General features: G+C 39.4%; 1 protein-coding gene across 8 annotated transcripts in view; it reads right to left on the bottom strand.

The window, feature by feature from the left end:
* LOC140083737 (vomeronasal type-2 receptor 26-like) overlaps positions 1-12,175 on the bottom strand; it is a 121,075-nt gene that overhangs the window by 83,465 nt on the left and 25,435 nt on the right. The gene's annotated exons all lie outside the window — the stretch shown is intronic.

Below are 12,175 nucleotides of genomic sequence, written 5' to 3'. Positions count from 1 at the left end.
TAACAGCAATTAATTGCAAAGTCAATATTTGCCTAGAAAATGAACTTTTTCCCCCAAAACACATTTCAACTTCATTGCAGGCCTGCCTTAACCCCTTAATAACCGCCCTATTGGGATTCTACAGGTGTCATTAAGGGTACTTCTTCTGACACGACACCTTTCTACAGAAGAAGATGATTTCGGGACATCGGGTTAGGTTGGTGATATCACAGCCCAAACCCGGCACTAACACCCGGGCTCGGAAAAACTCTGATCCCGGGTGTTTAACCCCTTATAGCATGGATCTTTAAATGTGTTCTGCACTTATATGATCCTGTATTCACTGTTTTTAATGTTTTTATTTTATTCTTCACTTTGCAGATGTGCGCTCCTGTCTTCCGATAGGTTCGGAGATGTGCGCGCACACCTGCAATGTGAAGAATAGAATTAAAACATTAAAAACAGTGAATACAGGACCATTTCAGTGCAGAACACATTGAAAGAACACTATTCTTCAAACATCTGTAAACATCTGGAGTATTTTATTATGCACTGTTCTTTTAATGTTCTCTTTTACTAAAAAAATGCTTGGGTCTCCCATTGACTTTAATGGGGTTCGTTATTCGATACGAGCACCCGAGCATCGGGAAAAGCTAGTATCGAATAACGAGCACCTGAGCATTTTAGTGCTCACTCATCTCTATTTCTTGTTCATGTCCCATGGTGGAAAAAGTGGAATAGTAAAAAAAAAATGTTATTCAATAAAAAATAAAGTAATAAATCAATAAAAATGCCAATAAGTCCCATAACATATAAAGAGACATGTAACCCAAAAAAAGTCTAAATCATAACAAAAACCCCACATATATAGTATCACCGCGTCCGTAAGAACCCGTAGAATAAAAATCATTATTGAACCCATACAGTGAACGCCGTTAAAAAAAACTGCTGAAAACCCACCAAAAATCATCATTTTTACCTATTCAATCTTACAAAAAATCCCATCAAAAGTGATCAAAAAAACATATGTACTCCAGAATGATATTGGTGCAAAGTACATAGTTTCATAGTTTCTACGGTTGAAAAAAGACACTTGTCCATCAAGTTCAACCAAGGAAGGGAAGGGATTGGATGAGGAAGGGATTTAGGGGAAACAATTCTATATAACATAACCATCTATGTTATTTAGGTGTAAAAAGGCATCTAGACCCTTCTTGAAGCTATCCGCTGTCCCTGCTGTGACCAGCGCCTGAGGCAGGCTATTCCACAGATTGACCGTTCTCATAGTAAAAAAGCCCTGTCGCCTCCGGTGATTAAACCTTGATTTCTCCAAACGGAGACAGTGCCCCCTCGTCTTTTGATTTGATCTAATCTGAAACAACTTCCCACCATATTTTTTGTATGGACCATTCATATATTTAAATAAATTAATCATGTCCCCTCGTAGTCGTCTCTTTTCCAGACTAAATAAATCTAGTTGTTTTAATCTTTCCTCATAACTGAGACCCTCCATACCCCTTATCATTTTTGTGGCTCTACGTTGAACCCTCTCCAGCTCCAGGGCATCCTTTTTATGGACCGGTGCCCAGAACTGGACAGCATATTCCAGGTGTGGCCGAACCAGTGCCTTGTATAGTGGTAATATTACATCCCTATCACGAGAGTCCATACCACTTTTGATACATGACAAGATCCTACTGGCTTTAGAGGCAGCTGATTGACATTGCATGCTGTTATTCAATTTATGATCTACTAGTACCCCCAGGTCCTTCTCAACAAGGGACTCACCCAGATTTACTCCCCCAAGGACATATTTTGCCTTTGGATTATTGGCCCCCAGGTGCATAACCTTACATTTATCCACATTAAACCTCATTTGCCAAGTGGATGACCAAACATTCAGTTTGTCCAAGTCACCCTGCAGCCTATGAACATCCTCCATAGACTGTATTACACTACACAGTTTGGTGTCATCTGCAAAAATAGACACAGTGCTATTAATTCCTACCTCTATATCATTAATAAATATATTAAATAGTAGTGGGCCAAGCACAGAACCCTGGGGTACACCACTCATAACTGGTGACCATTCCGAGTAGGAATCATTGACCACAACTCTCTGGATACGATCCTTCAGCCAGTTTTCAATCCAATTGCAAATGATTTCTGCCAAACCAATAGCCCTAATTTTACCCATCAGGCGTCTATGAGGGACAGTGTCAAATGCCTTTGCAAAGTCCAAGAACACAATATCCACAGCTGCTCCTCCATCCAGGCATCTGCTAACCTCTTCATAAAAGCAGATAAGGTTAGTTTGACAACTTCTATTCTTAGTAAACCCATGCTGGCTGTCACTTATTATACTATTTGATGTCACATACTCCAGTATGTAGTCTTTTACTAACCCTTCCAATACTTTCCCCACAATGGAAGTTAAGCTTACAGGCCTGTAATTGCCAGGCGAAGTTCTAGAGCCCTTTTTATATATTGGCACCACATTTGCCTTGCGCCAGTCACTTGGCACCACACCAGACATTACAGAATCCCTGAAGATTTTAGCCAGCGGTACAGCAATAACAGAACTGAGTTCTTTAAGAACTCTGGGGTGTAACCCATCTGGTCCAGGAGCTTTGTACACATTGATTTTATTGAGCTTAGATTGGATAATGTCTACACTTAGCCAGCCTAGTATATCACAGGATCCATGACCCGCACTGACACCACCCAAGTCAGAAGTTCTCTCTTCTATTGTATAAACGGAGCTAAAAAACCTATTAAGTATCTCTGCCTTCTCCTGGTCTCCAGTCACCGATGCCCCATTTTCAGAATAAAGGGGTCCAACCTGTTGTGACCCATTTTTTTTTGCATTGATATACCTAAAAAATTTCTTGGGATTTGTTTTGCTATCTTTAGCTACCTGTCTTTCATTTTGTATTTTGGCTGATTTGATTTCTTTTTTACAGATTTTGGTAAGTTTTTTGTAAGTATTGAAAGCCTCAGGTGACCCGTCAGATTTATATTTTTTAAATGCCCTCTTTTTCTCATTAATTGCCCTTTTAACTGTAGCTGTAAGCCACGCGGGGTGTAATCTAGCCCGTCTATACTTGTTACCTATTGGAATAAATTTAGAAGTATAAAAACCCAGGATAGATTTGAATTTCTCCCATTTAACATTCGTATCACCATGTGACAGTATCTGATCCCAGTCTATATCCTGTATTGCAGCCCTGAATTTTTGGAAATTAGCCCTCTTAAAATTCAAAGTTTTCGATTTTCCCACCTGTTTCTGCTTTTTAAAGTTTAAGAGGAAAATAATTATATTATGATCGCTGTTTCCAAGGGGTTCCCTGATACTGACATTTTGGACAATCTCCTCATTGTTAGAAATCACAAGGTCCAACAATGCGTCACCTCTTGTGGGATCTTCTACAAGCTGCAACATAAAATTATCCTGCAGAAAGTTGATAAAATGTCTCCCCTTCACAGATGAAGACGAGCCCTGACCCCAATTTATATTTGGAAAGTTAAAGTCTCCCATTATCACTACGGTCCCCCCCTGTGCAGCCCGCTCCATCTGTTTATATAGGTGACCCTCTATTTCCTCAGAGATGTTAGGGGGTCTATAAATTACACCAAAAATAATTTTCTCAAAGCTCTGTCCCGCAAAAAACAAGCCATCAAACATCTCCGTAGCCAAAAACGTAAAAATGTTATGCCACTTGGAAGACGGCAAAGCAAAAATGATAGATTTTTCCCCACATTACGGTTTTATTTGACAAATTTAGTAAAACATAAGAAAATATATTCAAGTCTGGTATCCCCATAATCGTATCGACCCATAGAATGAAGATAACATGATTGTTAGGCTAAACGGTGAACACAAAAAAAAGGCAAAAATCCAGTACAGAATTGATGCTTTTCTACTCCTGCCCTCAAAAATGAGTTCCTAAATTTTCAACAATAGGTGATACCAACCCCAAAATGCCAAAACTGGAAAAAGCATCTAATCCCACAAAAAATATGCTGTCACATGTCATGGCCCCAATGACGAAAAAGCGAAAATTTTATAGCCTACAAAATTGGCCAATAAGGAAACTAAAATCCTGGCAGCTGCAGGGCGCTCCTTTCCTTCTGTGCCTTGATGTGCGCTCATAACACAAGTAACGGCCACATGTGTGGGGTCTCTGTACTCGGGAGAAATTGCAGAACAAATTGTATGGTGGGTTTTCTATTTTTATCTTTTGGAAATGTGTACATTTTTCGGATAAATGAACATATAACCGGCACAATTTGACCATTTTAAATTTCACCTCCATTTTGATTCAATTACTATGAAGATCTCAAGGGGTTATTGATCTTCCTAAAAGCTGTTTAAGATAGTTTGAGGGGTGCAGATTTGAAAATGGGTTGATTATATAGGGGGGTTTGATGCTAAATATGTAAAATTGCATTCAAAACAGTATTTATCCGCAAAAGAGTAAATTCTGAAAATACGGAAAATCGCTATTCGATTTGTAAGCCATGTGACATCAAAATAAATTATCCAGACATTTCAAAAATTATGAAAAATGTAAAGAAGACAAATGGGAAATGTTATTCAGTTACTTATTTAGGTGGTAAATCTATCTAACTGAAAATGTAATGATTTCGGATTTCAAAAAAGTGACATTTTTCAAAAAATTCATCATTTTTTCTTTTTTTGGAAAATAAACGCAAAACTTATCAGCCAACATTTACCACTAAAGTGAAGTACAACATGTAGGGAAAAAAACAATCTCAGAATCGCTTTGATAAGTAACAGTGTTCAAAAGTTATAACCATATAAAGCGACGCAAGTCAGAATCCAAAAAATGGGGCTGAGCCTTAAGCTGTAAAATGGCTGCGTCCTTAAGGGGTTAAATAAAATAAAAGTCCCATAATCTCCCCATTTACACATGAAATGCAAATAAAGTATATAAAACACAAAAAACGTACATATTTGGTATCACCGTGTCCGTATTAATCTGTACAATAAATCTTAATCAATATTGAACCCGCTTGGTGAACGACGTAAAAAAAAGAAAACAAAAAACTTCCCGTAATATTCAATTTTTCATCAAACACCATCACAAAAATTTTTCTAAAATAGTGATCAAAAAAAGTTATGTTCCCTAATACGATACCACTGAGAAGAACAGCTCTTTTCACAAAAAATAAGCCCTCAACCAGATCTGAAAACAGGAAAATACAGAAGTTATGGCCCCTGAAAAGTTGTTGATAGTGAAAAAAAAAAAAAAAAAAAGTGATTTCCTCCAATATTGGTTTTGATCAGTAAAATTGAGCAAAGATAAGAAAACCTATATAAATGAGGAATCACCGCAATCGTACTGAACCAGAGAATAGAGCTAAAAAATTATTTTTACGTTACGGTGAGCAGGAGAAAAAAAGTGCTAAAAATCCTAAATAAAAATTGATGATTTTGTTTGTGTCCCCCTTGAAATAGTTAATAAAATCTCATGAATAAGCTATAGACCCCCCAAAATGAATTATCTATACATTGTATCTCATCCCGCAAGTAATAAGCCCTCATATGTTCGCATTACCAAAAAATTAAAATTTATAGCTTGTACAATGTGACAATCCAAATCTGCTGTGAATGGAGCTGCTTTCATTCTATGCCCGGCCGTGCGCCCGTACAGCAGTTACCACCACATATGGGGTATCAGTACACTCGGGAGGAATTGGTCATCAAATATTGCAGAGCGTTTAATCATTTAATTATTATGAAATGGTCAGTTTGGGCCTAAATGAATGTATTTTCCCAAAAAATTCTAAAGTTTCTAAATCGCAGGTCCATATTGTTTTAACCCATGTGAATCACTTAAAGGGTTAATAGACTTAATAGAAGTTGTTTTACATACTTTTAGGGGTGAAGTTTCTATAGTGGGGTAATTTATGGGGTTTTACTATAATTTAGGCCTTTCAAAGTCACTTGAAAGCTGAGTTGTCCCTCAAAAATGTGAGTTTTGGGGATTTTCATGAAAATGAGAAAAATCGCACCAAAAGTTCTGCGCCTAATAACATCCTAGAAAAATGACCGGAAGCATAAAATATCATCTCAACATAAAGAAGACATTCCGTAAATGTTTATTATCAAGCTTTTTGGGTAGTTTTACTTCCTGTCTAGAATGTAGAACGTTATAAACTTAGAAAATGAAGAATTTTTCAGACTGAAACGCAAAACGTATCCCTTAAATTTTAAAACTAAAATGAAGTAAATGTGTCACAAGAAAACATTCTCAAAATCACCTGGATATGTTAAAGTGTTCCAAAGTTATAACCAATTATCGTGACTTGAAAAATTGAGTCTGGTCATTAAGCTGAAAATTAGCTAAAAGGAGCAGCTGCCATGGTTTCAGTGATTGCTCCAGTAACACAGGTGTGGGCAGGGGCGGACTGGGAATTTAAAATGGCCCTGGAAAAAACTAAAAAGGTGGCCCCATTTTATGGGCGGAGTCAAAACAAGTGGGTGTGGTCAGATAATGTGGGTGGGGTTATAACAGACAAATTGTTGGTAGTTGGCCTTAATGCAAAACAAGAACATCTTTTGCTAGTAAGTGAATCTAATGTGCAAGGAATGTGACCTGTCGATCAGTAAATGATGCAAACACATGACCCAATAAGCCTTAAATACCTTTCCCCTGTGCCATACATGCACAATTCAGAGAAAGAATATATTGATACTGCCTCCTATGTACAGGAATAATGCTACAATAACACATTTAGAATAACACAATCAATCCTGCCTTCTATATACAAAATAAAACTACTACAATACCTTCTCCCATATACAACCCAACTACTATAATACTGCCCCCTATGTACAGGAATATAACTACTATAATACTGCCCCTATGTACAAGAATATAACTACTATAATACTGCCCCTATGTACAAGACTATAACTACTATAATACTGCCCCCTATGTACAAGAATATAACTGCTATAATACTACCCCCTATGTACAAGAATATAACTACTATAATACTGCCCCCTATGTACAAGAATATAACTACTATAATACTGCCTCCTATGTACAGGAATATAACTACTATAATACTGCCCCCTATTTACAGGAATATAACTACTATAATACTGCCCCCTATGTACAGGAATATAACTACTATAATACTGCCCCCTATTTACAGGAATATAACTACTATAATACTGCTCCCTAAGTACAAGAATATAACTACTATAATACTGCCCCCTATGTACAGGAATATAACAACTATAATACTTCCCCCTATGTACAGGAATATAACAACTATAATACTGCCCCCTATGTACAGGAATATAACTACTATAATACTGCACCCTATGTACAGGAATATAACTACTATAATACTGCCCCCTATGTACAGGAATATAACTATCATAATACTGCCACCTATGTACAAGAATATAACTATCATAATACTGCCCCCATGTAGAAGAATATAACTACTATAATACTGCCCCCTATGTACAAGAATATAACTACTATAATACTGCTCCCTATGTACAGGAATATAACTACTATAATACTGCCCTCTATGTACAGGAATATAACTACTATAATATTGCCCCCTATGTACAAGAATATAACTACTATAATACTGCCCCCTATGTACAAGAATATAACTACTATAATACTGCCCCCTATGTACAAGAATATAACCACTATAATACTGCCCCCTATGTACAAGAATATAACTACTATAATACTGCCCCCTATGTACAGGAATATAACTACTATAATACTGCCCCCTATGTACAAGGAAATAACTACTATAATACTGCCCCCTATGTACAAGAATATAACTACTATAATACTGCCCCCTATGTACAAGTATATAACTACTATAATACTGCCCCTATGTACACGAATATAACTACTATAATACTCCCCCTATGTACAGGAATATAACTACTATAATACTGCCCCTTATGTACAAGAATATAACTGCTATAATACTACCCCCTATGTACACAAATATAACTACTATAATACTGCCCCCTATGTACAAGAATATAACTACTATAATACTGCCACCCTATGTACAAGAATATAACTACTATACTACTGTCCCCTATGTACAAGAACATAACTACTATAATACTGCCCCCTATGTACAAGAATATAACTACTATAATACTGCCCCCTATGTACAGGAATATAACTACTATAATACTCCCCCCTATGTACAGGAATATAACTACTATAATACTGCCCCCTATGTACAAGAATATAACTACTATAATACTGCCCCCTATGTACAAGAATATAACTACTACAATACTACATATTTACACAGAAGTGAACATGAAAAAAAAAATCAGTATTTATCATATACAGCTACAGAAAACACAGGAGATCTTCACCTATTGCATCCAGAGACATCAGGTGACGTCTCCTCTGATTGTACTCGTTCCTCATCTTCTCCATTAGTTCCACTATCACCTTTTCTCTTCCTCCAGGTACACAGCTTTCCTGCAGAGTTTACCACACAGACGTCTTATGTTCTGCACTTTCCCATTGTCCCTTCTTCTGCTACCACCAATACTGTGCCCCAAATACTGTAATAGAGCCCCCTACAATATTAGTACCACACAAATAGTGCCCCATAATGTAACACACTGTAATGGTAAGGGTAATTTATTTCTTCTTTCTCTCCTACCCCAGACATAGAATGAATGGCCCCAGCCTACCCCAGACATAATAAATGCCCCCTGCCTACCCCAGACATAGAATGAATGCCCCTGCCTACCCCAGACATAGAATGAATGGCCCCAGCCTACCCCAGACATAGAATTAATGGCCCCTGCCTAAACCAGACATAGAATTAATGCCCCCTGCCTGCCCCAGATATACAATAATGCCCCCACCATATAATTAATGCTCCCTGCCCACCGCAGAGATATAATTAATGCCCACTGCCAGCCCCAGATATACAATAATGCCCCCCAGACACATAAATAATGCCCCCTGCCAGCCCCAGATATAGAATAATGCCTCCCGCCATATAAATAATGCCCCCTGCCAGCCCCAGATATAGAATAATGCCTCCCGCCATATAAATTATGCCCCCTGCCAGCCCCAGATATAGAATAATGCCTCCCTCCATATAATTAATGCCCCTTGCCAGCCCCAGATACAGAATAATGTACCCCCTGCCCCAAACACATAAATAATGCCCCCTGCCAGCCCCAGATATATGACAGGGAGCATTCTATAATTAATGCCCCCTGCGGGCCCCAGATACAGAATAATGTCCCTCCCCCCTGCCCCAGACACATAAATAATGCCCCCTGCCAGCCCCAGATATAGAATGCCCCCCGTCATATAATTAATGCCCCCTGAGGGCCCCAGATACAGAATAATGCCCCCCCCCTTCCTGCTCCAGACATGTAATTAATGTCCCCCTTTCTATAATTTAATAAAAAAACATAATACTCACCTCTTTGGCGCAGGTTTCTTCCTGTCCTCGGTTTTCGGTGGCTTGGTGTAGAGGCGCGGGATAGTGACGTCACTGCTACGTGCCTCCACACCAAGCCGCGGAGCTGCAGGGAGGGCCGGACAGCTGACGTCTGGTAGGTGTCAGCCTCCTCCACGGTACACAGGTCGCGCAATGACGTTGATTGTGCGACCTGTGTAGCTGCCTGTATACACAGACGCAGAAGCAGCGGTGCTGCGCTGCGTCTGTGTACTGATTAATAGTACCTGCATCAAACGATCTCACGATGCAGGTACTATACATTAAATCAAAAATTGTAAGGAGGGAGTGTGGGCGGCCCGGATCAGCTCCGGACCGGCCCACCGGGAAAATTCCCGGTGGGTACAATGGCCAGTCCGCCCCTGGGTGTGGGTGCTGATGAGGACAGGACTGGAGATCAATCTGTCATGATTAAGAATCACACCACTGGACACTTTAAAAGGAGGATGGTGCTTGGCATCATTGTTTCTTTTCTGTTAACCATGGTTATCTCTAAAAAAACAAGTGCAGTCATCATTGCACTGCACAAAACTGGCCTAACAGGGAAGAGTATCGCAGCTAGAAAGATTGCACCTCAGTCAACAATCTATCGTATCATCAAGGAATTCATGGAGAGAGGTTCCATTGTTGCCAAAAAGGCTCCAGGGCGCCCAAGAAGGACCAGCAAGTGCCAGGACTGTCTCTTACAAGTTTTTCAGCTTAGGGATCGGGCTACCAACAGTGCAGAGGTTGCTCAGGATTGGCAGCAGGCAGGTGTGAGTGCATCTGCATGCACTGTGAGGCAGAGACTCTTGGAGCAAGGCCTGGTGTCCAGGAGGGCAGCAAAGAAACCACTTCCCTCCAGAAAAAAAACATCAGGGACAGACTGATATTCTGCAAAAGGTACAGGGAGTGGACTGCTGAGGACTGGGGGAAAGTCATTTTCTCTGATGAATCCCCATTCTGCTTGTTTGGAACATCTGGAAAACAGCTTGTTCGGAGAAGACAAGGTGAGTGATACCACCAGTCTTGTCTTATGACAACTGTAAAGCATCCTGCAACCAGCACTCTCACAGTCTTGCCTAAAAACACATCCATGAAAAAAAGAATGGGACCAGAATGTCCTCCAAGAGCAACTTCTCCCAACCGTCCAAGAGCAGTTTGGTGATCAACAATGCCTTTTCCAGCATGATGGAGTATCTGCCATAAAGCAAAGGTGATAACTAAATGGTTAAACAACTAAATGGCTAAGGGAACAAAACCTTGGCATTTAGGGATGCCTGTCAATCTGTGGAATAGCCTGCCTCAGGCGCTGGTCACAGCAGGGACAGCAGAGAGCTTCAAGAAGGGTCTAGATGCCTTTTTACACCTAAATAACATTGATTGTTATGTTATATAGAATTGTTTCCCCTAAATCCCTTCCTCATCCAATCCCTTCCCTTCCTTGGTTGAACTTGATGGACAAGTGTCTTTTTTCAACCGTATAAACTATGAAACTATGAAAACATAGAGATTTTTGGTCCATGGCCTGGAAACTCCCCAGATCTTAATCCCATTGAGAACTTGTGGTCAATCATCAAGCTGTCCCCTTACTGTGCTACAACCTCTGCCTGCCCCTCCTGCCACCTTTCTGTCTGACATGGTGGTTAGTCAACGTAGTCAACGTGTGGATTTGACACGTATTTATTGCTCTCAACTTTAGCAACAAAAAAATTGAAATTTGATGTATACAGATACCCCAAAACGGACACTCTGGAATTGGAGCAAAAATCACTCCACAAACTATGTGGAGTTGACTCGTATTTCTTGCTGTCAACTTTAGCAACAAAAGACTATTGAATTTTGAGGTACACAAATACCCAAAAACGGACACCCTGGAATTGGAGGAAAAGTCACTCCAGCAACTACGTGGATTTTACACAGAGTTCTTGCTAGTAACTTCAGCAACAAAACAGAACTGCAATTCTGTTATATAGATCTCCCAAAACGGACACCCTGGGATTGAAGCAGAAGTCACTACAGAAACTATGTGGATTTTACACAGATTTCTTCCTATTCACTGCAGCAACAAAAAAGTACTGCAATTTGGTGTATGCAAATCCCCTGAGACAGACACCCTGGGATTGGAACAGAAATCGCTACAGCACAGTACAGTACAAGCAGCTAGACACTATAGACAGCACTATGAAATGCCGAGATTGAAAATGGCCATCTGTTTTTATAGGGCTGAGACATCACATAAGCCTGCCACTCGCTGATTGGCTTAAGGGTCTGTACATGTCATCAAGGGTGCTCCTTTCTTCTTCCTAGAGTTCTGTGCCCCATGTAAAACGCTGTGCTCGCACCCCACAAATCACCGTAATCTTCAGATATGTGACGTATTGAATTTTCCCTGAAATTTGGACTAAACTTCTTTAGAATTGTTTCACCCATCTCTACTTATGACCATATGATATTTCCGTTTTTCTTGCTTAATAAATTTGTGAAAATGTCTAAAATTTAATTTTTACATATTTAGATTGAGTGCAGAATGTACATCAATGAGCAGCAAAAGAACTTGAACTTACAAATTGGCAGCAATGAAATAAAGAGTGAACAGTTTAAAGGGGTCTGAATACTTTCCATACCCACTGTAACTATGTGAACATATCTTACTCTAACCATGTTATTGTCTTGTAAGGATTCAGATGAGTAAACTTCA

The sequence above is a fragment of the Engystomops pustulosus genome, chromosome 1, assembly GCF_040894005.1.
Source record: "Engystomops pustulosus chromosome 1, aEngPut4.maternal, whole genome shotgun sequence".
Classification (NCBI taxonomy): Eukaryota; Metazoa; Chordata; class Amphibia; order Anura; family Leptodactylidae; genus Engystomops; species Engystomops pustulosus.
Note: the sequence above shows the minus strand (reverse complement) of the source record. Positions and strands in the feature narration are given on the sequence as shown.